Source organism: Ambystoma mexicanum, chromosome 5q, assembly GCF_040938575.1.
Source record: "Ambystoma mexicanum isolate Mex_15411 chromosome 5q, UKY_AmexF1_1, whole genome shotgun sequence".
Classification (NCBI taxonomy): Eukaryota; Metazoa; Chordata; class Amphibia; order Caudata; family Ambystomatidae; genus Ambystoma; species Ambystoma mexicanum.
In genome coordinates, this window is record NC_090933.1 from 530,771,376 (window position 1) to 530,796,673 (window position 25,298).

Below are 25,298 nucleotides of genomic sequence, written 5' to 3' on the forward strand. Positions count from 1 at the left end.
GTCCAGCACCCACAGAGGATTAAATAAATTAATGTAGGCATTTATTTTATTTTCCCGAAAATCGCGCTTGGCGCACAAAATGCACACTGCTAAAAATCAAGGCTTACCCTACCGAGTAGGGTCTGCTCTCTGGAACATGTAGAAATAAAGACAGAGGCCCAGCCAGGGCACAGGAGGCAAGCATCAGCCCTGGAAGACTCAGAGGGAATGAAGCACTTTGAAGCACTTCACTTGTGTATAAGCGCAGTACAAATAAATAATTACAATTCCAATTACTAATATGTAGCATAAATGTGTTGCAAAAATATTTTATGCAGCTTCCTACAATGTTTTTAAAAATCCGTTTTGTGGTTTAAAATAAGTGATACCATGCAGCTAGATGTTTGCATTCTCGTGTTAAACTCCAGCAGTGCACAAACATCCTGATATAAACTGTGCTTATCAAAAAATTGCTATATATTGTCTCAGAAAGGTATAGTATATGAATGGAATCTGAAATGTTAGTCATTGCTTTAATTAAAAGTGCTCCAGAAGCAGCTGGAGTTGTGCTTTGAACTGGTTTCAGCAGACATTAAGAAGGCACATGCAACTATAATACGTTATTACAGGTACAGTAGCAATGCCACAATTATGCCACGTTCCATAAACAAAAGATACTCGACTTGCAGGTCTAGCAGGATTATAACGATTTCGCGTGGCTGGATTCGGCTTTCTCCTGCGTCACTGAGAAACTCTTGAAGCGCACCCTGGCGGAGTGTGGTGCCGCCCCACGCTTCGGAAACAACAGACGAGCGAGAGAAAGTGCGTGGCTGGAGGTGGCTTCACATTTAAAAGGAGACTGCTGCAGGAGGTGAAAAAGAGCCAAAATGAGCTTCCATATCAAGGGCATGTGTGCATGTATGTATGTATGCATGTGGATTTCTATAGCTCACGCCAATCGGGTAGCCAAAGGAGTGGTGTACAGAGCAGAAGAAGAGTATAATATCACAGCGGGTTGGGTAACGAGGTGGGGAAAGGCGTCTTGTCGGGCTCCCAGACCAGTGGCTGACGAGGTGTCCTTTGCTGAGTTTTATTTTCCTCCCTGATGCGCATGAGGAGGTGGTCATCCTTGATGCTCTTTTGGATGGTGTTTCAGAGCCGGGCTGAATAGACGTGTTCCCTTGTTTTTTTCTTTCTTATGGTTGTTATGATATTTATTGAGCATACACCTAGGTTCAAGAAGCAACAGAGCGCTGTACAGACGTATGCAACAATACAGATACATAACGTAGCACTTTACAGAGGTATGCAACAATACAGATACATAACGTAGCACTTTACAGAGGTATGCAACAATACAGATACATAACAGAGCGCTTTAGAGAGGTATGCAACAATACAGATACATAACGTAGCACTTTACAGAGGTATGCAACAATACAGATACATAACGTAGCACTTTACAGAGGTATGCAACAATACAGATACATAACAGAGCGCTTTAGAGAGGTATGCAACAATACAGATACATAATGTAGCACTTTACAGAGGTATTAAACAATACAGATACATAACAGAGCGTACCCATACAGACACAAAATGTAGCACTTCACAAAGGTATGCAACAATACAGATACATAACGTAGTGCTTTACAGAAGTATGAAACAATACAAATACATAACGGAACGTACCAATACAGATACATAACCTAGCGCTTTACAGAGGTATGCAACAATACAGATACATAACGCAGCGCTTTACAGAGGTATGCAACAATACAGATACATAACAGAGCGCTTTACAGAGGTATGCACCAATACAGATACACAACGTAGCACTTTACAGAGGTATGAAACAATACAGATACATAACAGAGCGCTTTACAGAGGTATGAAACAATACAGATACACAATGCAGTGCTTTATAGAGGTATGCAACAATACAGTGTAAGAGGATTCAATTCAACACTACAGCTAAGTCAACGCCTAGTCTATAATACTGAATGAAAACCCTTATTGATATAACTTTATGTCCAGTTCATGCGTTCTGGATGACTACCCCTATATAACACTCCTCTCTTGGAATCCTCCTGACCCCACTGAGCCAAGAAGTAGTTCTGTTTTGCAAGTTAAAAGGTTTAATTGATAATTTAAACAATATATATATATATATATCACGCTTTATAATAAATTAATAATTGAATATCACACTTAATCTGATATGATAAAGATTAACAACAGAGAATCTGGCACTAGCACACTTCTTGATAATCACTAAGGAGTTGACATGAAATGGATAAGATAGCAACAATACTTTTATGGTTTCAAATGAATGCAATGTGGAATGAAATGCAGTACAGAAAATAACTTGATAGGATTTCAGCAAAAGACAATGTAATCACTTTCTTTGGACAATTCACCCCCCCCTTTTTATGCAATGCAAGGAAATGGAGGGAAGCACACAGTTCTCAGAAATGCAATCAAATGTGATTCAGTTCACCCCAGCAACTTAGACTACAGAAGTTGAAAACACAGGCCCAAATGCTCTTAAATGTGCTGGAAATGAAGAAAAAATATGCTAAAATGCTTTTAATTCCCTCTAGAGGTTCAGGGTGAGTGGTATCTAGTTAATATTAGTCCAGGCTCACACTAGCAATGATGCAGGGATGGTTTTTATGAGGCAAACGAATTTCTTTCAGAGGAAAGCAAAAGCAGCTATCTTTTTGCAAGTGGAGAAATTTGCAAATCGCGGTAAAATTCGCGAATGCGTCTGGTGCGATTACAGAGGAACTACAAGGGCTAGCAATATCGTTTTGGGGTCCTAGGAAAGCCTAGGATCTCAGCTTCCAGATGAAAGTTACTGCAAGTCTCTAGCACAAACGGAGATATGAGCGATTAAATAAAGGTCGTTTTTCAGATTTGAAATTTTAAAGTTCAAAAAGACAAGTGCAGCTTGCAACTAGAAAATGACAGGTGACAGCTTTGCAAATGACAGGTGACAGTTAGGAGACAGTTCTACTTAGATTAAAATAGGATTGAATTATATTATTTTAACTAAGAGATTGGTTCTGCACAGTTTTCTAGGTACTCACACTATATTCTTGAGTGAAATGGACCTCGCCACGGATCTGGTCAGGTTTTAAACTCGCCTCTGGTCTCTGCACTTCACAGTGATCTGGGTCAGCTCTCTCTGGTTCTGCTAATAGTGATCTGGGTCAGCTCTCTCTGCTGGTCTGGTCTGGGTCTCTGGTTCTGGATAGATTGAAGTCTCTAGTTTGGCTCTCTGGAGGTTTGATGGAGGCAAGGTATGGATTTTCCCGGCAGAGCTTCCAGCTGCAAATGGATTTGAAGGTCTCTATCTGTCCTGTCTGTCTGCTTTTATGTATTTTGAGAGTGGGTGTGTATGCAGCATCACTAGACCCTACCCCTCTCCACTTGCCATTGGTCCAGCTTTCATTTCTCCCCTGATTGGGGGAGCTAAGTTGTGTCAGAGTGATGTCAGCCATTTATGATCTCTTGAAAAAAACTCCCCTGTCATCTGTGCACCCAAATCTATATATGATCAAAACACATATTTCACAATTACACAGTTGTTTGAAATTACATACCCATGTCACATATCACATGAGGTATACTCTGTCCCAAATCTGCTGTTTCTAGGAGCTTGCATTCAGAAATGGCACATATTTCACTTTTTAACTGATTTTGCCATTTCTGACATTGACCCCACTTTACATACATGTGCGCAGGGAGTAGGGACATTAATTGATGAAGTTTCAGATTTTTAACATGCATACATTTAGAGTAATATCCACTTTTCCGCTAAAACCCCCCTGAACATACCACCGGTTCTAAAAACCTCTTAAACTGTGGGCAGAAAAATCACAAGAATTATGGTATCATTTATAAAATTTTCACATGTCCGCTCTATGAATGATCCATCTTTTTAAAGTTATGTTCTGGCTCCAAAGGGGTGTGGTTTACCCTCAGCACAAGGTTGAATTTCTGGTTTTTCCAGTTCTGCCAAGCCAGCTTGCTCTCACAGGCAGTGCTCCTCCCCTTTCCTTTAGGAGGAAGCCACTTTTTACGACCATTTACGACTCCTGCCATAAACCATCTGCCTGGGTGAAGGGGGTTACATTGTTCAGAGCTCCTGTATTCTGTAGGGGGCTCCCCTTAATTCAATTATCAGAGAGATGGTATATCCTTAGTGTGGCCAGCAAAAGGCAGATAGGCCTGGGAACACAGTTGTGACTCAAGTTTCACTCCTGATGGGGGTAGCTGTCAAGCAAAATCAAGTTCCTTAAGCCAGACTTTCAGCTAACTGTCATGTTTTTTGTTGCTTTTTAAATTAACTTGCAATTTTACACATGCAGCTAGAATGCTGATTCTAAGTTTAAAACTATGACATTTAAACAATTGCAAAGGCATGTGACACCAAACATAGGTCACTCATTTAATCTAAACATTTTCGATTTTAGTGTCTTTAAATCCAGTGCAACTTAAACTGCTGACTCCATAGCAGTTTTGTTATAAGCATTGTTTTGGGCTCTTCATTTTCCAGATTTTGTAAGCACACAAAACTCCATTCTGCCAAATGTCTGCTGGTGTTCAGTGAATATTTTGCACATGTTGCAATGTTTGAAAATAGGCATTTTGAGCCTGCCTTCAGAGAAACACAGGGTGGTTTTAAAGCGCTTTGAAGCTAACCGGCGCTACTGTTTTTCCTTTGGCAACCCATTTCCCTCATGGCAACCCGGCCTATCATTCTCGCACTGGTGGGTGGCAAGTGAGGCAACCATTTTGGTGTGCGCACAAACTGCGCAGCTTTCCTGGATTTCGGCGCACATGTGGGTTTTCCGCCATCTTGAATTTTCTAAGCCCGCAGCACCAAATGTTGCAGCATGATAGCTTAAACGTGGGTCAGGACACCCAACAACAGATACATAACAGAGCGCTTTACAGAGGTATGAAACAACACAGATATGCAGCGCTTTACAGAGGTATGCAACAATACAGGTACATAACAGAGCGCTTTACAGAGGTATGCAACAATACACATACAAAACGTAGCACTTTACAGAGGTATGAAACAATACAGATACATAACAGAGCTCTTTACAGAGATATGCAACAATACAGATACATAATGCAGCGCTTTACAGAGGTATGAAGCAATACAGATACATAACGCAGCGTATCAATACAGATACATAATGTAGCACTTTACACAGGTATGCAACACTACAGATGCATAACAGAGTGCTCTACAGATATACGGGGTGGTAGGATACAGAGGAAGGGTGCAGCTGTACCGCGTGGTGGGAAGGAAATGGGCGGACAGAGCCTATCGAGTTAGGTGGCAGTGGTGACACTCTGTTTAAAGTAAAGTTGTACCCATGCTCGTTACCATTTTTATAAAATGTTCCATCTTCCTTGTTTCCAATATTCATTTGAAAAACAACCCTTATTCCCGAAATCAAGGAGTCTGTAAACAATTACAACACCCTAATGCTGAACATTTTCAAATCTGCACAAGACTAGACATCTCTATGTATGGCCCTACTTGTCTTCACATCATAGAATTGTTTCACACAAGCATCTTCTGAATAACATGTGCAAGTGTGCATGCATTACACTGTTTCAGGCGTATGCAGTGCAGGCATTTACTGTGGAGTATAAAGAGAATGAGGGGCTTTGGGGATGCTAATGGCCCCTTCCCAGTGAGCTGTGACTTGTCAGGGAAAAGGGGCCACTAGATCTCTCCATTTCACACGTGTGTCTGCCCCAGCCCAGTAATAAAAGAGAAGACAGCAAAGAAACAGACTTGGGGAATGACCTGGGGTCTGCCCAGCTATTGCGTTTACCATCACATACTCCAGAGACTTGGTTAGTGCCAACCAACAGAATGCAACAACAAAAAAACGCCCTTTTGTTAGGTTTTCAAGGAGGCAGACTCCGTGTTTACACTTTAAAAAATATCCTTTTTCCTTGTTTTTGGGGACGAGGATGCATACCACAGAGCATTTGTGGTGCCACCACCGGTCATGGGGGGATGTATTGTTTTCCCACCTGCCTAAGTTAAGGCTTCTTATGCTATACATGAATCTAGGGAGGCGGACAGGATCTTGGTCGTCATGTCTTGTGAGTGATGCTGATTTGTGCCTGGTGCGGTCACCAGGGCAACCTCTTAAGGATGAGTGTGATGTGGTCACATTTCTTTGCTCCGCTGTTGAGACACGCTGCAACACACTGGATGGTTTTCAGCTGTGCCAGGGAGGTAACTGGAACACAGGAGCAGGGGTGTGGATAGAGGCCATGTGGGAGAGAACGAGGGTTTGGGTGAGTCTTGAAGTCGGGGGTTGGAATGAAGGGCTTGATGTTGCAGGTGACGAACAGCCCACAGTACTGGGACAACAGAGAAGAGAGGACACACTGGCACATAGACAATGACAAGATAAGGGGGGTGGGGTTGAAAACCCATGAATGCACTTAAAGATGATTCACAGAAAACTAAACTGACGGCAGGCAGAGAATGGTTATAAAGGCGGGTGCTACCAGTCACCCCAACACTGTGGTAGTAAGGCTTACTTCGTGAGTCTCGAAATTGACTCATTAAGGTTTTTGAGATATCTGCCCCTTTAAGCAAATCTAGCGTGCTCTGGAAGGGCGTCCTCAATACTTGCCAGCCTCACAGAGACTCTTGGGATGCATCACACAGGCAGATGATAGTAACAGGATGCCTGGCTCTTGGAAAGTACATCGCATAGCAACAAAATAAGCAAACCCACAAATCAACATCAAGCGGCAAGGGGTGGAGGTCCACAGGTAGACACAGAAGTGCTTCACACTGAGGGCAGGGTCAGCATTGAAACCCACACTCCAAAGCAACACAGGCTCTTTAATGGCACTATCAAACATTTGAAATGAGATATTGGGTGGGTGTTCTGTATCTGAAAACAGATGCATTGTGTGGAACAAGTGTGTGTGTGTGTGTGTGTGTGTGGTGGGTGCGAACGGGGGAACACCATCAGCCAGCACCCATTATGACTATCCTGGAATGTTTTCAAAAGCTTTCAGTACTGAACAGCAATGTGCCATGCAGATGATATTCAATCTGTCGTTAAAGCGCAATTATGACAACATGTGTGATGCACAACAGATGGCGTTCTTATGCATGCGCCAATCGTGTGGTATTTCTGCGGCCTTTATACTTTTGTTCTAGATATACAAATTCCAACATCAAACTTCCAATGGGCCCTAAAGGAGGGTTTACGCCCTTGTGATTTTAATTTGTTAGACATGCTTTTATTTTGCAGGTCCATTCTGACACTGGTGTGTAATGGTGCATTGATTGTGCTAATTTAAAAGAATTTCTGAATAACAAGTTCAACCTAGTTTATCCAACCGCAGGATCCTCTTGGATATAGGCGCCCTCTTGAAATAGGTACTGCATATGTTCCGGTACTCTCTGATGTTTACACCCCACATTCATTGCAAGATATGCTTTCTCTACACAATCCCTCCAACCTGCAATTCGTTTGGCTTCAGTCTATAAACCCACCAAAACGTGGGAAGCAAGAGATCTTTCCCACCATGGCAGATGTTTGCTGCTCCACCTCTGCCAAGTCACCTTTTAACTCTGCAACGGTTTTATAAAATCAAGATAATAATTCTGACAATTATTTAATGTCAGCAACAACTATTCATCCCAGAGAATCCATAAACATTTCAAAATACAGACCATGACATTGAAACCCAATAATCATTTAATCATCGCATGACATCAACTATCCCCACCCGAAGGAGGATACAAGTTCAAGAAGATTTAGAGGTTTTTCACGGGAAAGGAATCATTATTTTGAGGTGTAAATTGAGGCTGCTGCCACAGTGCATGATTCCGTCCACTCACCGAGACACCACATCAGCAGGCAGACTTTTGGACCAGTGGATCGCAGTGAGGTGAGGCATGAGGAGTTTGTCGAAGGAGTTGTCGATGAAAGGAGCATCAATGCAAAAATGCACAGAGAGCCAGTGTTCATTGTTGGCCTCTTAGAGGAATGCACATTTCATTCAAGTTGTCGTTGACTTGAGGGATATGCTCACTGAATACTACCCAGTGAATGTATTTCCGTGTCCGTGCTGCGAACATGTCTTTGGCGTTTGTGCAGTACTACTGACATTGCAAATCTTCACTCATTGATAACTTGCTTTTCAGCATGGTGGTGTTTGGTTAAAGCAGACTGGGAGTTTGGAAAATAATAATCCAAGGGACGGTGAGAAGAATGCCTGGGAGTACCTGGTTAGGCAACAGGAAAACAGGGGTTGTGGGAGATGTAGTTTCCCATGGCAGCAGGGTTTGGATTCCTAATAGATTTACGAGATGCAGAGGGGTTGTTGGATTTAGGTAAGGGAGATTCATTAGGTAGAAGGGAGGTTCATCTAGAACTGCCCATGAAAGCCTCAGGGACTAGGTCCTCCTCGTCTTCTTCCCCTATGTCATACCGCGTCTCACGTGGGGGATTCCCCCGAGCATAGCCCTGGGTTCCCCTACCCATGTGATCCCCCCCCTCTGGTCCACCACCAGGAACTGGATCCAACAGCAATGTCCGTGTCCTGGCCACCTGGATAAGGGATTCCTGGGCTCTACTCGGGAGAACACCCTTAGGTTTCTCACAGTGCTAATTAAAGTTATGCATGCTTCAGTCATCACTTTGCTTGTATACAGTGTGATGGGATTTTGCAGAATAAAAATTGAACAGAAAAAAATGTTAAATGTCACGAGTTGCAATCAAGTTGCTGGAAAAGGCAAGAAGAAATGAAAGCAATCCTGATCTGGGAAGACTCATTGTTAAGTGCAGCATGAACATAAGTATATTTCACTGATGCCATAAGGCAGAGAACTCACAACTGTACATTTATTTAAGGTACATGACACATAATTTATTTCCTTTTTGTGAGGTGCGATCAACGCAATATAAGTGACATTGCCATGAGTGACCTCAATGATGGGATGAGTGATTACATGGGGTAACAGCTTCACACATGTAGTCCTTTGATGTACCATGACAGGGAGATTAACATACTTCAAATCCACTCAGCTGGGATATTCAGAACCCGACAACTGCATATGAAGATTGTATGGGGGAAGATTGGACCCACCAGCATGGGACCATCAGCAGCAGCAGCATGCAGGCACATCATCATCATAATCATCATCAGCTGCATCACACAGATTGCTGGTAGCATTGGGAGTAGATGGACACTTTGTGTATCTTCAAAGTGGTGGTCATACTGGGCCAGGGTCTCAGCAGTGCACACACGCTGGGAAGACATCTTGGCATGGTCTCACAAGATCGTGTTTCATTGCAGATGCTTTCTTGGGAGTTCTAACTGCCCCATAGAAGGAAGATGCGAAACAAAGCGAGAGCGCCAAAACAAGTGGTGGCCATCTTGGAAGTAGTGCAAATATTGAACCAATGTGGCAGCCATCTTATAGTCTGAAAATAAGAAGGAATAAAATGGTGGCTATATTGGGAGAGGCACAAACTTGACAGTAAAGAACAAGATGTACCACGGTCATACTGAAGTGGGCAAATTTCAACCAGAAAAGATAAAGCAAAAACGTAAGACTACACATATGAAATACAAGAAAAGGAAGCACAAGACAACTAAGACAGCAAAATGTGTAAAGAGTGGTGAGCAATGTTGATCCTTTGGTCATTAAGACAGAGACAAAAAGGACTGAAAGACACATGCATACTGTTATTACAAGAGTGTCAGCCACAGAAAGCAAGGTTAAGTCGGCCTGCCAGAAGCTGTCTCAGTTTGACATGTCCAACTCTTATGCGCCGGGTCCTAAATGGGAAAAGTGGATCTGAGAATTTGAAAGCGATCTTGAAGCCCAATGTGAAGAGTACTCTTGCAAATATGCCAAGCGATTGTTGACAAATCTATAATGAGTGATGGTAGAAGGGCTGTTTCTGCTATTCTCACCGGACACATTTAAACCTATGCAGGTGTGAATAAATGCCTCCCTAAGGAACATTGGCTGTGAAAGGCTTGGATCCAACACAGTATTTCCACTGCTGGAAGAATCAATAGGCGCCTTTGCTGCCAGACCGAGCAAGGTGGTGGTTCACTATGACCTCCACAAGTTTTCAAATGATGAAGCCATTTGATTTTATCACTCAAAGATGTTTGTCCACATCTCTATGAAAGAGATTTTCAAAAGAACAAGACCCATTGGCAAAATGCTTAGTTTAGCAAGATCAGAATCATGGGCAATAAGCACAGGCAGCAGAGATGAAACGGGGTCAAACTAAGTGATGTAAATGTCAAATGGTCAAAGGAACAAAGATCAGGAGAGGCAATCAATGAAGTACAGAAGAGCGCATGCTCAGGGCACCCGGCCAAATGGCAGGTGCTGCTACAGATATGGCCAACCATTCCAACATGAAGAGAATTCTCCAGGTTATAGGACATAGATGCTGCAAATGTGACAGAGAAAAGATCCATGTAACGGAAATACAAACAAGTTGATAGACAGGAAGAAAATATTAGCCCATGACAAGTAAATATTCCTAAGGCTCAATCGGGAGAGTGACAGAGCAGATGACATCGAGCTGGTTTTAGGAAAAACATATTGCATGTTTTTTTAATGACACTGGAGCCACTGCAAATATTATGTTCATTAGGGAATACACGTCTTTGCACTAGCTACCAAGAGGACTGTAATGAATTTGTGAAAGTGCACCACGTCAATGTGGTCTCAAGCTTTATGCAGAGGAAGTCACCACAATGTTGCACAATCACAAACTGATGACATACAAAAACGAAATTGACCTGCCTGCATTAATCTTGCTATTTTTCACTCACAAGCACTAATTTCTATGATCAATATGTATGTATATTAAGTTCTGAATAATACTAGACATTCTAGTTACACTTCTGCTGCTTGTAGGTTAATACCTCTCAAAATTCTTGACTTCACCAAAACATCTCTACTCTACAAACCAAGTCAATTTGCAACTGTATCAAAATTAAGTTTTACTTTCCCCAAATGACACCCATCATTCACAGAATCATACAACAGTGACTTGTTTCACAGATTGTAGCATACATGTGTTGCAGTGGGTTCATAACGTGTGTGTGTGATTTCAATATTCTTATAATGACTTGCATTACAAATCTGCAGGTTTTGAGTTTGAGTAGTAATGTTTTTAATTAAAATAATTTTTATTTTTTTGTTATCGTTTTTGGTTTATTTCAAACCTTTACAAAGGAAGATAAAATGATGCAGAACTAAAAAGGAAAAGAAAAAGATAAAAACAATAAAATAGCAAGCATCTTACACCATATTCTGTATACAAAATGTTGTGCATACCACAATAATATCACATGTCAGTTTTGCCAACATATCATCTTTTCAGTTTCAATTTGAAGGACCAACAACTTCCTCTTCGAAAATTTTCTAAGATTTTATAAAAGCTGCTACAGCTAACCCTTCTGAGGTTGTAGCCGCATGCAGAAGTCTATTGTAAAGGTCATTTAGATCCAACACAGGAAAGGCCCCAATTTTATTTTGAAAATATACCATTCTTTCAAAATGTAGGGCTGTACATTCCAAAAATAGATGCCTAGCAGTTTCTACAGACTCTTTGATTTTACAAAAACTACAACCCAAATCCGATGAATCTATTTGCCCTCTACTTAACAATATCTCCTTCGTAGGGAGCAAATTCCAGCAAAGGTGCATAATAAGTGAGCGGTAATACCTATTCTGGAAGAGTAATAAATATGCTGCAATTGTGCCCCTGGGCTTGTGCTCATGCGACAGATGCTTCAAGGAGGAATAACCATTGAATGAGTCTATGGTGTAAACTCAGTCACGCTCATACAAGGCCTCCTTACCTTTCTCAGGATTTGACACCAACATATCTCTGTCGAGTCCCAATTCGTTTACCAGGAGTTCACAATTGGCTCTCAATTTTCCCAGAAAAGTATCTAAATTAGACCAAGAATTCATCCTGGCTTCTAAAGTCAAACATGCTACCATACACAGATCATCAGAATTGGACAATATTATTTTCTGATATAGGGACATACTCTGCCACTATATCTAGACCCTTAACGAATGGAGACCCAGCTCATACCTCATAGCTGCCACTTGGACACCCTTGGGAACCTTCAGTGCACATCTCCACATTGTCTCCTCTGTTGTATGCAACCAAGCAAATGTTTTTTCAGGCCAAAGCTCTAGGCCATATATCAATTTGGGGACCACCTTCCCCTCATAAAATTGGATCGAGAACCTCCCGTGCTTCTTATTTACCAATAGTAACTGGTGAGTTAGGATCTATGCTTTCGAGTTAACTAAAACCTGTATATCTCTTAGTGCTTAGTGTTAGGCTCTGTACTCCAGCCACCAAATGATTTTGAAACATCCACCTTTGAGAGCCTCAATTCTTGCCTCTCGCTCCAGGACTTTAGTTTGTATAGGGTTTATTGTTAAACCATTCTCTTTTGCATAGTTGGAAAAATTCCCCAAAAGTCGCTGCATTCCTATCCTGGAGCAGTCGAAAAGGACAAAATTATTGGCATATGGCCCCCAGAAAGTTTTTATTGGACCCAGGATAGGGGAAATAAGGGTCTCCCCTATGTCTGATATGTATAAATTAAAGAGGCAGGGAGCCAAAACTCATCCCTGCCTTATTCCCATATTGGTATTTATTCCACGGGAAAGATCTCCATATTGATTCAGATGGCCATAAATGCCAAAATTATCATTCGAGCCAATAATTCGTTGTAAGAGGCCCTGTGGCAATCCCCATTTGTCTAATTTAGACCATAGTCTGCAGTAGTCTACCTGATCAAAAGCCACAGATAAATCAATCAAGGCCATGAGCACACTAAGGTTCAGCGTTCCCCGGGTCCTTTTCTGAAAGTCCCTGATGATAGCTCCACTGATGTTAGTTCAGTGCCGCCAACGGAATCCCGCCTGGAAATGGTCCAATCCCCCAGTTGAACTGGCCCAAACCTCAAGATGACGTAAATGGACTGCTGCAAAATGCTTTCGGCACCCAACAGGGCAATTACACAATCTTAGTTCCCTCCACCCAGCCTAGAAGAGTATTCAGATTGCTTTGAATGGATAGAAGCGCCACCTGCACCTTCACTTCACAAATTAGTCCTTCTGTACAGTTCAGATTAAGGAGTAGCATGGAGTTTGAATTTACACTTTTTTCTGGTAAAAGAAACAAGTCATCTAAGCTATCTCGAATCCACAAATATCTGTTAATAACTGGGGCTCCCACTGTTGGCAAATTATGACACATGTATGTCTGGTTATGAAGCTTCATGATTGCTTCATAGCCCAAATCATCCACCATGTAGGTAGAAACACATGGATGTACTTTTATAATTGAGCTTAATTTTGCAAAAACAAAACTGCTCTTAAATTGCACAGAAGTGCTGTCACTTTGCACAGCACCCTCAATACGAAATGCAATTAGTTTAATGGGGATGAAATCTCACTTTGCACTTAATTGCAATATAGCACACAGTCTTTTAAATTAGTGTCCCCTTTTTGCTCCGAGACCATCTATTCCAGGGAATTTCTATGAACAGGATGACACAGGCAATCTGAATTTACATTGGGGTTGTACATACTTAATTTAAATGCCATTAGCACCCACGGGTGGGGGGGTGGAGCGAGCCAAACAATCAAGTTGCTCGGATCGCGGGATAAATCCCACAATCTCAGCCCATGTACCGCTCAGCCCATACTGTTGCTTCCCCCACCCCACCATCTTCCCCCCACCCTTGCCACCCATCCCCTCTGATTTTCTGATCCTTTCGCACCCCCCACCCTACTTAAATGATTTCTTCAGCTGCAGCATCAAGCAGCTGCTGTCGCTTGTGTCCTCGCCGGCCGTCATAGAAATGGAAGAGGGGCTCTGTATGTAGCCCCGTCTTTCAGCTCCACGGCTGCATTTGTGGTTAAGTATTTTGCTTAAATGAACGGAACACTGTGAGTAGTCCCATTCATTCAAGCACAATACATTGCTGTTACATTCTGGGGTTCTGAAATGAAAACCTGTGGTGCTAATAGCAATAAGCACCCATCACAGGGGCTTCACCGGGTGTTAACGGTGCTGGGGCCCAGGGTTAAGGCCCTCATGATAACTTGGGACCCCAATCCTTTACCACCTGGTGAAGCCCCCAGAATGGGTGCTTATTGCTATATTCTCAATTTTTGAAAATCAGCTCAGACCCTCTCAGATTGGATCCCCTCACTCAGCAAGGCACCCAAGCAGATCTGTGCAGGTTCCCATATTGTCTGCTCATCGCCTTATAATAGAGATAATCCTGTCTTCAGCCTCCATGGAACCATGACTCTGCCTTTGGTGTTTCTCATCAATCCATATATTTTTTTAACGTTTTTTTATTGTGTATTTAGCCCGTTAACAGACTTTTCACACATAAATTTACAAAATTCATATTCAAATTTCTACAACATAGAAGATAGGACCAATTCTACAAAATTAAACAAGGTTCCTTATATACATATACAAAACACAAACATTGAGTATGATTTTACTACAATGTAATCATAACTAATTAATTTCAAAAGTTGATCATTTCAATTGATAAAGATCGTTCATGTCCTGCTATCATGCGTTCCTAGAAACAGTCTGTGTTAAGCCATACATTAAAGTCCACAAACTTCCCTACCCTTAATTTGCGTAAAGCTTCTGTACCTTTGCACAATGTCAATATATGCTGTAAAGATTGTCTTTCACAATCATCGCAGAGGTTACACTTAGCTAAGGCTGGTAGCCTTTCTCGAACTGACTGAACCTCACTGGTTTTGATAAGATTCAGTCTCATTCTTAACATTTCTATCATAAATTTGTGGTCAGGAAAACGGGACAGATAATTTGGTAAATGATGCTTCGGTTTGTAAAAAGCTGAGCGTGATGCATGTATTTTATAACTTTGCATTTATGTAATAGTGCTAATCCAATCTGTTCGTGATACAGCTGATTCTACTCCCTCTGGGTTATCTATCAAATCAGCTATGGAAAGATCGCAATCGCTCAAAACAGACAGTACATATTTGTTTAGTTGATTTAGATAGTTATTTTGACCTTTAACAAGTTCACTTTGAACATTCCTATATAAGGAATCTTCAGTGGAGATATGAATGTGTCTGAACAAAGTTATTATTTTCCAGTCAAGGTTCATTCTCAATGATGCTAGCCCTAATTCATATCTCAGGCTGCTCATTGGATAACTTATTGGAATGTCTAGAAATTGTTTCCATATTTTACATTCAATTGGGTCCCAATTTATCTTTTGTGAGTCAGGGATCATATCAAAGCCATATAGCAGGGATGGGACAATCTTCGCTTTATAATAAGTAATGAAAGGAATTATTGAGAATTTGCAATAGATTGAGAATATTTTTTTCATCTGTGCTATAAGGAGAATGAGCTCATGTGCAATATCTTCCTCTCGAGCAGCCCTAGACTCAGCTGATTTTATTTTAATTCCTAGATATATCAGGTCTTTCATTTGTGGGATTGCTTGCTTCTGCAACTGCAATTTACAGTTATGATTAGGAATTCCTTGATTTTTAATGATCAGAATTTGAGATTTTGCTGGATGTATTAATAGATCATTTTTTCCTGCATTAATATCAAATGCATTTAATAGTTGTTGTAAGCATTTTGGCGTGTAATCTAACACGACCGTGTCGTCTGTTTAACAATCAACTGGAGTGACAGGGAACAAAATTTAGGACTACCTAAAGAGTAGGGAATTAGAGCATTATTGAGGTCTGTGGTGTGAGAAACCTGAAGATGTCTCCCTATATAGTCCCTGTAGATCTGTCATCCAGGTGGCCAGGACACATCCATCGCTATTAGATCCAGTTCCTAGGGGTGGACCAGTGCAGGAGGATAACCTGGATGGGGGGTCTTCAGTGAGTGGAAGTGGGACACCGATGGGTGAGACGCAGTATACCCCTTCTTTTAGCACCTTTTCTCCATCCTACCACATTCAGAAACACTTAACCCCCCTTTCCCCACATGAACACTTTCACATACCAAGACAGACAACGGACTAACACCAAAGCCGTTTACCTGACAGGTCACAATGCAAGGGTCAGGCAATTGACCAGAATCACAAAAACCTGACGGCCCTTTCCCTTCCCCACAGGAATAAAAGGTAGAGAGCGAGAGCACACTACGAACAAGGCAGATTGCAAACCGAGACAGCTATCCCAGTACATCAATTCATGAGGAGGAGAAAAGCCGCAAGAACTGAAGGGGTGAAAAGGAAGCGACCTTGCCCTTTCCAAGCAAGACCCGTGAAACCTCCCTGCAAGGAATCATAAGACTGTGAAGAATAGCCAGCGTGTGTTGCAGCAGATGCCAACGCTACACAGCGCATGCCTACACTGATAAGCAGGACAGAGAGAGACACCTGCTACCGTGGTACCGTCCTTGACGCCAGATACAAGAAAAGCCAAGCGGTGCATCATAGCTGGTGATTAGAGGGGAGAGCCGATAAGAAACTGAACTGTGTTGAACGAAAGTCACAAAGTACCAACTTAAGGGAAGTTCAAAGAACTCTCAACATAAAGGGAAAACCAGCTGCAGAGGGGTGCAACACCACGTGGGTGTGCATTCGACAGACTCTGGTTAATCCCACGTTTGTTGAAACTACTGATACCAGAAGGGCCGCAAGGGAACAGTCAAAGTGGTCATACAGGGGTCTAGCAAAATCCTCTGTACAGTTGAAAGCCTGTGACCAACAAACCATTGAAAGCTACAGGAGACGAATCCCGTTCTATGTGAAAAGAGAAGGAACTGTGTGCTTGGCAAGAGTGAACTCTGATGGAGGGATGTCAACAGTTCACTGTTTAAAAAGAAATTAAGACTTGTGATTGCAACAGGTACAAGTGTTATGAGCAGAAGCTAACAGTCGAGAGGGGTCTGCGCCCCGGAAGAGGAGGATCCAGGGGTGAAAAGCTATCACCCAACAACACGTGAAATAAAAGCCATAGTGAACCTGATGGAGGGAGACTGAGATTCGGGAGGGGTCTGCGCCCAGAAGAGGGGGATCCAGGGGTCAAAAGCTATCACCCAACGACACATGGAATAAAAGCCATAGTGGACCTGATGGAGGGAGGCTGAGATTCGAGGGGGCCTGCGTCCAGAAAAGGGGGACGCAAGGATGAGGGACCATTTCCCTAAACTGCCATAAGAAACTAACAGGGTCTGCACCCAGCAGAGGGGGACTGAGGGGTGGAGAAGCATCACCCTAAGTACAATTGGAAAGGAACTTTTGTTTATCATTTTGGAACAACCAGGCCCTCGAAGGCAAGAGACTTTTTGATAGAAAAAGAGACTTTGTCATTGATACTGCTGATAGCTGAGAACAGGACCGTCGTCTTGTTTTGGGAGGGCTCAAGAGTGTGCTGTGTTCAAAGGTCCCAGCTTGTCCCCTGCTCAAAACGTGGGGAAGACAGACCCTGCCTACTGCATTCTGACATATTGTTTATGAACACTTCTTTCTCTTTTATGAATTAATCCTACACCCTTTTTGGTATTTAGTCTTGAGGTTTGGCAATAGTTTTATTTTTACTATAGGCCCTTTTTGATTTGACAAGACACCACAAGAACTCCCTTGACACGTGACATTCCAGCAGAAAACTATGGACACAGTCAGATCCAATCCAATGGAAGATGGCACAGACGGAAATAGGCAGGCTCACACAGAAAATCTGTAGACAGTTTCTTGCTAATGGCAAGAAAACTGCGAGAAATAATAGGTACACATATATAAAATTGCAGAATTTTAGGTGAAATATTTCCCACTGAAAAGTGCGAAAGGTTAGTAGGAGGATGAAAAGGTTTCCCCTTTTCTTCCCAGCGGGTTGATAATTGATTCGTGAATGTTGTCATTTTTTAAGCTTGATTTTGGAATCCAGTTTTTAGTTATTTTATTTCCTCTGGAAAAGTTGTATTAAGAGCAGATCTCAGGCTCACTAGTTCGGCCTCACAGGTCTCCATACCTTTTGTCAATTCTAAAAGGGTTCCTGTGTGAGACTGCAGCTCCATTCTTAATAGGGCAAAAACATTGACTAAGTAAGTCAGTACGTAGTTCAAAGTAGATAGATAATGTATCAGCAGGCGGACTTCTTTGTTTTTGAGTTGCTGTGCTATTTGAGCCAGGTGCAATTGCAGAAGAAAGCCTTTGAGGTGAAGAAACCATTATTTCATGTTCAGGGCTAATTCTCAGAGGCGTAGTTGTGTGAATGAGCATCTGTTGGTTTTTGATCCCATCAGCGCAGGTGTGTATAATGTTAATTTCAATAATTAATTGTCTCACAATTGGAGGCGATGTTAATCACACATTTCTAATGAATCTGCATCTCCATTGCTCCAACGTTTTGATCGAAAAAGGTCATTTATCTTTTTCTTCATGTTCTTGGTGGTGAGGGTGTACTCGAAACCTCTCATCCACATAACCTTTGGAGAAGGCGCCAATGAGTCATTGAGGTTCAAGATGTTCTGCATCGGTTGTGCTGGTGGTGCTGGTGGTGCAGGTGGATCTGCATAAATAATGCTTGAGTGAACTAAAGTTCCATGAGTTCGTTTTTCTTGTGAGGGATTTGTAAAAGAAGAATCCCAAGGACCATTATCTAGTTCAAGAGCACGAAGATCATCCGCTAGCATTGCACTGCATATATTATATATATTCGAGGGACTGCGCGTTTTCTGGCGCACTCGCATATTTTGTCTCTAAGATAAATGTAGTGTTGTTTGTTTAGGCAAAAGGACTGCATCAGAGGAAAGGCAGATGGTAAAAACAATCGTGCAACAAAGTGAGTCTTACACGTTGGTTCTGTGCTCAGAATGAAGGGCACTGGCTATGTGCTTATCTGATGAAAACTGTTGTGCTTTTTTAAAATATATATTTTTTCAAGTTCACATGGAGACTTCAGCAGCTAACACGTGCAGGTTGACACATTACAAGTTGAAACAAATAGAGAAGTGTTAGGTTTCCTGAGTGCGTTTAATTGCCGGCTCAAAGGGCTATTAAAATAGGTGCCCCACAGTATTTTCCTCCCTTTCATATCTGTGTGCAGCCTATTTTATATTCCTGATATCCTCCCCTAGGGCAATATGATAGTGCTTATTTGTATTGGCATATTCTACGACAGGATTCTCATACAGAATATACCCCCCAATCTTCATTGGATGGTTATGAATTCTACATTTGTGATTAGAATAATGGTGGCCAACCACTCCTCGTGATGCTGCATTTGTGTCCTATAACTTCGTACAGAAATATGCTAACCTAATGAAACCAAGACTATCAGGATTCAGATTCAACCTTTCAGACTGCATTGTTGCAAATGTCATTGAAATCAATGCTATCCAATCCTAATACAAAACAAAATATTTTGTATGTATATAGTAACATGCAGGAACCCTGAAATTGCTCTACTTATCAAATAGCTGTGCTGCATTGACAATCAAGTAACATGTTAGTTTGGAGAACCAATGGTCAATTTTTATTCTTTGTGTGACGCCTAAGAACATTGCAACTTCCTATCTAACCACACAATGATTAATTTCAATGATCCTACTTTTCAGTTTATTTCTTAGAACAAAGGGTGTGTTATTCAGTAACTGACTTAGCTTTCACACATTCAGGCCTCTTTGCAATTTTCAAGATAGAACACCACTATAAACTGATGCTCTTTGCATCTCCGGCTTTCATTGGTATTGGAAGAAACCCAGACTTTGGATGTAATGTACTCGAAGGCCCTTGGAATGGTTATAGTTTGGTGCACTTTTCCATTTGTCGTTTACCATCTCTCAGGTGCACAGAGGAGTATCTGTATCTCGCAGATAGACATTTTGCCTTGTTTCTGGTGCCTCTCTCACTTAATCTTCCACTTTCCCAGCACTGAGCCATCTGCCTCACACCTGCAAGAAGCAGTGCCATGTTCCATTCCTCTGCTTCAGTTTTTCCTAAGGAAATAGTCATCCATTCCATTTACCTCAACACTGCCCAGCTATATGTGGCTGGGTCACTGCCATGACATCGCCCTGCACCTTTAGCGAGTAGACCCAGGCTTTGAACGCAACGCATACCTGTTACACATCAATGATTTCTAGAAGAGATGTGTACACTTCATTGGAGTGGTGTATAGAGGCTATAAGATCTAAGGAAAGATCATGGATCTGTTGGATATCAGTCTTCGGGGTTTCAGTGCTATGATTACGTATATTCCTAGAATTGACTTGCACTGCTCGTTTTAAGAGAAGCCAAAGTGAAAGAAATTCATGTCCATCAGTTGTCCATACCAGCAACAAATATCTGTGCTGTCAGATTTGCACTTTCATTGTATTCGCCTATACTTGTTCCCCTATGTCATTTTCTCGGTCAGGATTCTTTCTATTTCACTGGCCAGGAAATGAACAATCAAAGCTGCCTGGGTCTGCAGGATCTAAGGTCTCTGCAACCTTGTTCCTTGTGTGAAATCATGCATAATGCTTATTGGCTTGGTGATCCTGAAATGTGGTGAGGGGTCCTTGACAGTAGATGACAGTATAGTACCATCACAGAAAATGGGGGGGTCATTACGAGTTGGGCGGTAAGGGTTTACCGGCACTGTTAAGGATGCTGGTGCCGGTAAACCCTTACCTCCCTATTCCAAGGTCCCTTAGTGGGTCCCAGCAGGAATGACTGGTCTGACCAGACGTTCTTAGCGGGACCCGTTAAGGGACCTTGGAGCTAATAACGGGCTTGCAATTTATGGGTCCGTTATTAGCGCCTTCCCCATTCCCATTGAGCCCTATGGGGGCTCGAATGGGAATGGGGAATGGTATTTGGCATGGGGACTTACCGGGTCCGCATAGGTCGGAATGTCCCGGTAAGTCCCCATTCCGCCTACCCGGACCCGGGTTTGGAGGCAGCCATGGCGCTAACAGCGCCATGGCTACCTCCATACTCGTAATGACCCCTATGTGTGTGAGTAGCTGTACCTTAGCGACTGGGTGACTGACAGATAACTCAGCCAATGACTGAGAGGACTTGTGACAGGAGTGGGAAGCTGGGGATTTCTATGAGGTGAAAGTGAGGGCTGAGGCAGGTGTAGACTTCTTTCAGGCGAGAAGTGGTACAAACAGACTCCCTCACCATGTCAGGGAGGGGAAAATCCAAACACATAAAGAATGAAAAACTGACACTGGGGGTCATTACGAGTATGGCGGTAGGGGCTTAACGGCACCGTTAAGGATAGCGGTGCCGTTAAGCCCCTACCGCCATATTCCGAGGTCCCTTAGTGGGTCCCAGCAGGAATGGCTGGTCTGAGTAGCCGTTCTTTGCGGGACCCGTTAAGGGACCTTGAAGCTTGCGGGCCCGTTATTAGCGCCTTCCCCATTCCCATTGAGCCCTATGGGGGCTCAAATGGGAATGGGGAATGGTTTACTGACTGGGGACTTACTGGGTCCGCATAGGTCGGAATGTCCTGGTAAGTCCCCATTCAGTGAGACTGGACCCGGAACCGGGTTTGGAGACAGCCAGGGCGCTAATAGCGCCATGGCTGCCTCCAAACTCGTAATGACCTCCATTGTGTGGGTCGATTCATAGTGAAAGAGGTCCCGGGAGAGGGCCTAATCTCACGCATTTAGTCATGGCTGAAGCACCCAGGAAACTGAATAGGCATCACAGTGTATTAGAGATAGACCTGTTGACAGAGTGTTTGGTAGGTAAACCGAGTGTGAAGAGTGGCATAGGTAATATGTCCACTATGTGCCCCAAAGGATGTCTTCTGTTTTTTTACAACAGCTATCTTTACTGAAAGACGTTGCCGAAGAGGGGGGAGTAGCGGACAGTTGCCTGTATTCAGGCAACTCCTTCGCAATGGGGGGCCCCACACCGCAGTGCAAGGGATGTAGAAGAAGGCAAAGGACCACTAATCCTTAGCTAGGCCATTTTGAGCTCTATTTCAGTATTCCCAGAAGACAATCTCACCAGCTGGAAGGTGAAAAGGCAGCATTCCAGAAGCAAATGTGCAATTCCCAGGATGCCTTGCTGCTGGTGTCTGGTGCCGCTGCTGAGTGGCAGATGCTGAGCATGCTAGGCAAGCCAACATGGTGTGAGTCTCATTGTCCCTGAGCTCCTATTCTGCCTCAGCTGGGCCCTCGTCCTGCCTCCTCCAGAACAAAGGGCCCTGGCTTCATTCATGAATCGTCTGCCCCAATCTCTCCTGCTCTACAGGCCCAAGAGTCTGCTATGGGCGTGGTTCATTTAACGAACGCCCCCCTTCCCCCGTCGCACCTAGCTGACGTGTGTGTGTGCGTCGCTTGGAAGAACAAGCAGCATTCCTGTGCTGTGCACAAGCCCGCCGGTGTCGGTTCGGAGAGAGGGGGCTGGTTTCCAAGCTACAGCACTGTGTCTTGCGACCATTCAGTGTTAATTTTGTTCATGTTTAGATTTATTTTAATGTGCAATGTCCTTTGTAAAGAGTGCTATATTTCAATGGATACTTCCTTGGACATTCCGTTTATTTAGAATTAATGTACTGTGATTGGCTGCTTCTGTTGGCCCCTCCTTTCCGGGACACTGAGAGCATAGCCTTCCCTTGGCCATTGCTACCTAAGGCAAAGGAGGTATACTATCTTTTTTGTTCTGTTTAACCTTCATGATTGTAACATTTCTGACCCAAGCTGCAATATAATTGTGAGCATAGTGGATAGACGCCCCCTTTTACTTTTTCTATCAAGAAGGATTTCATTAAATTTGCGCTCACTGCTTCCTAATATAATTGCACTTAGTGTGCCAGCCTCAGAAGACTAGACGGTTCTGACGGCGCTACCAGGATTGTAACCTGTAGATGAAACAGGCATTTTTAGCAGCAAGCACTCAACTCACTGACCCTTTTGAACAGCAAGTAGAGTCTTACACCCTCATCATGAGGGTCACTGATGTATGAGGGAAATGAATGGGCAGACAGGCATTGGCTGGAACCTTTTGCATCTGCCAATTTCCTGCATTGCGGCTTGGGGCATGCGCACATCTACGTGCCCCTGCACCCATGCCACACATGTGTGACAGCAATGCCTGCAATTATGCATGTGGATTCCAAGAGCCTTCTGAAGCTTGCACTGGTGATGCATATTGCCAAGGGGCACAATGGCCTTCCTGGATGAGACTTTTAATTCCTCCACATGACCCCAATTTAAAACTTTTGTGTGTCCGGTGAAACCTTCTGTATAAAGGCATTTCCTTGGGCAATTTTATTTTTTAGCCCACACTCAAAACTGCTCGTTTTTTCTACCTCTTACTTGTCCTCCTAACACATGCAGGTGCTCTATATGTTTTGTGGCTCTGGGCCTGTGTGTTTATGCATCAGCCAGGACATATAAGTCATCATTGCCATTTGCCGGATCTTAACGCATGTTTTCTTTACTAAACATATTTCTGAATTCAGCCAAACGGAATCTGGAAGTTAAACAGAGTTGCCTCCGGAGAGAGTAGAGTACACAATGGAAGAGTGCTTTTGTGTTTTGAGTCTCCATTGTTCTGAAGCAGGCCATCTCAATCCAGAAGATGGCCTTTGCTCCTATTAAAAACAGAACCATAAATGCAAGTGATGCGTAGTAAACAGCTCTCACGAGGCAGCCCGTAACCACCAGACTCACTCCAGGCATTATGCGCCCGAGCCCTGCCAAGTCATTTCAAGCTTTGGGAAGAAGTGTCATCACTAAGAAAACATGTTGGTGATCAACTCGCTCCACTGGGCCAGCCCTAAAGTCATTTGGCAGGATTCTCCAGAACAATAGGACTCGCTTGGACGATAAACATGTTGAGGGTCAGAATGTATCACTTGCAGGCCTTGAAATGTTCCCAAAATTTTATTTTCAAAAATAATCTACAGTGCCTCCCTAAAATGAGGCTTTGCAGGTTGTAGTGTATTTCAAAAGGGGACAGCGGTTTCGGCTATGGACATAGGACATATGATGTCGATCCGCACAGTGGACCTGTGGTAGAGAAGCCCAGGAACAGTGCTCACCCCGCGACCGCAGGAGAGTGGCTGCTGTATGCCACCCTGGTTATACCTCCTGAGCTCTTAGGGAAGCTGGCGGATGGAGCCGTGCCATGAGCCTCCACCTATTCCTATCTGGGCAAGATTAGGAAACCCCTGTGGCATTTCATGTATCCAAGGCAATCATCTACAAGTGTGATGTGTAAACAATGAGAAAAGGAAACGGCCAATCAATAAAGTTTCAGGATTCAGAGTGCATGTAAACCACTGTGTGTGGATACCCAAAGGGCAAAGAATTCCCCTAAACATGAATCATTTGAGCAGGGCAACTCCTGGTGCCTTTCCAAAGCTATGTAGCACGCCCGGCCCTCCATTCCCTCACTGAGCATCCTTTGGAGGGAACAGGGTAATCTTTTCATGATGTAGGTTTGAGGGTGTGCAAAGTGTGAAATCATGAATGGGGAAATCACTTAAGACAAATACATCACATCTTCAGCCTTCGACATGACCATAATGAAATGGGGAGATGATAAAAGTATCGAGGATCCAAAATGGGAAAACATAAGATAGTCTTTGGTCTCTGGGTTTCCCCAATTTTTTACGGTAAAAGCATAGCTTGAGACAATCGTGGTAGTCCTTGGGTGCACAATTTTTGTCCATCAGTGGTGGGAAAGCGGGACCGCTGGTGCATTATCGTCAGTTCCCCGGAAACTAAGATTTCCTTTCTGATTCACACTCTCTTTTCTTGGTATCAGGTAATAATGTCCCCATACATAATGTCCCCATACATAATGTCCCCATATATCATTTTGCTGGGAAAAGCCATTGGCGACATTATACATGGTGACATAATGTATGTGGACAGGTTGCAGGGATGTCCCCTGCTTCCCTTGTAAAAAAAACGAATTGGGGGTTGCAGGGGTGTCCCCCGCATGTTCAATGTAATAATGTATCCATCAAAATCAGTGACTTTTTTGTCAGGAGACATTTTTGAGGGGACATTATTATATGGAACCACTTTCTTCTGGTCACAGAACTAGTGGTTCCCTTTGGCAGGGTCTATTATGTTCCCAGTTTTACTCACAGGTAGAGATGATCGTCTGGTGGTTGGATCTGCTTACCAACACTTTTCTCATTTTTCTATTTTGTCACTTCTACATGCTTTTCTTAGTGCTTTGGACCTTATTTTCTGAGACGGAAAGCCTTTTTCACAATCCTGTCTGCATTTGTTTCTCTGTAGGGA

General features: G+C 43.0%; 1 protein-coding gene across 1 annotated transcript in view; it reads left to right on the forward strand.

Moving 5' to 3' along the window:
• LOC138497503 (chloride channel protein C-like) overlaps positions 1-25,298 on the forward strand; it is an 876,774-nt gene that overhangs the window by 584,498 nt on the left and 266,978 nt on the right. The gene's annotated exons all lie outside the window — the stretch shown is intronic.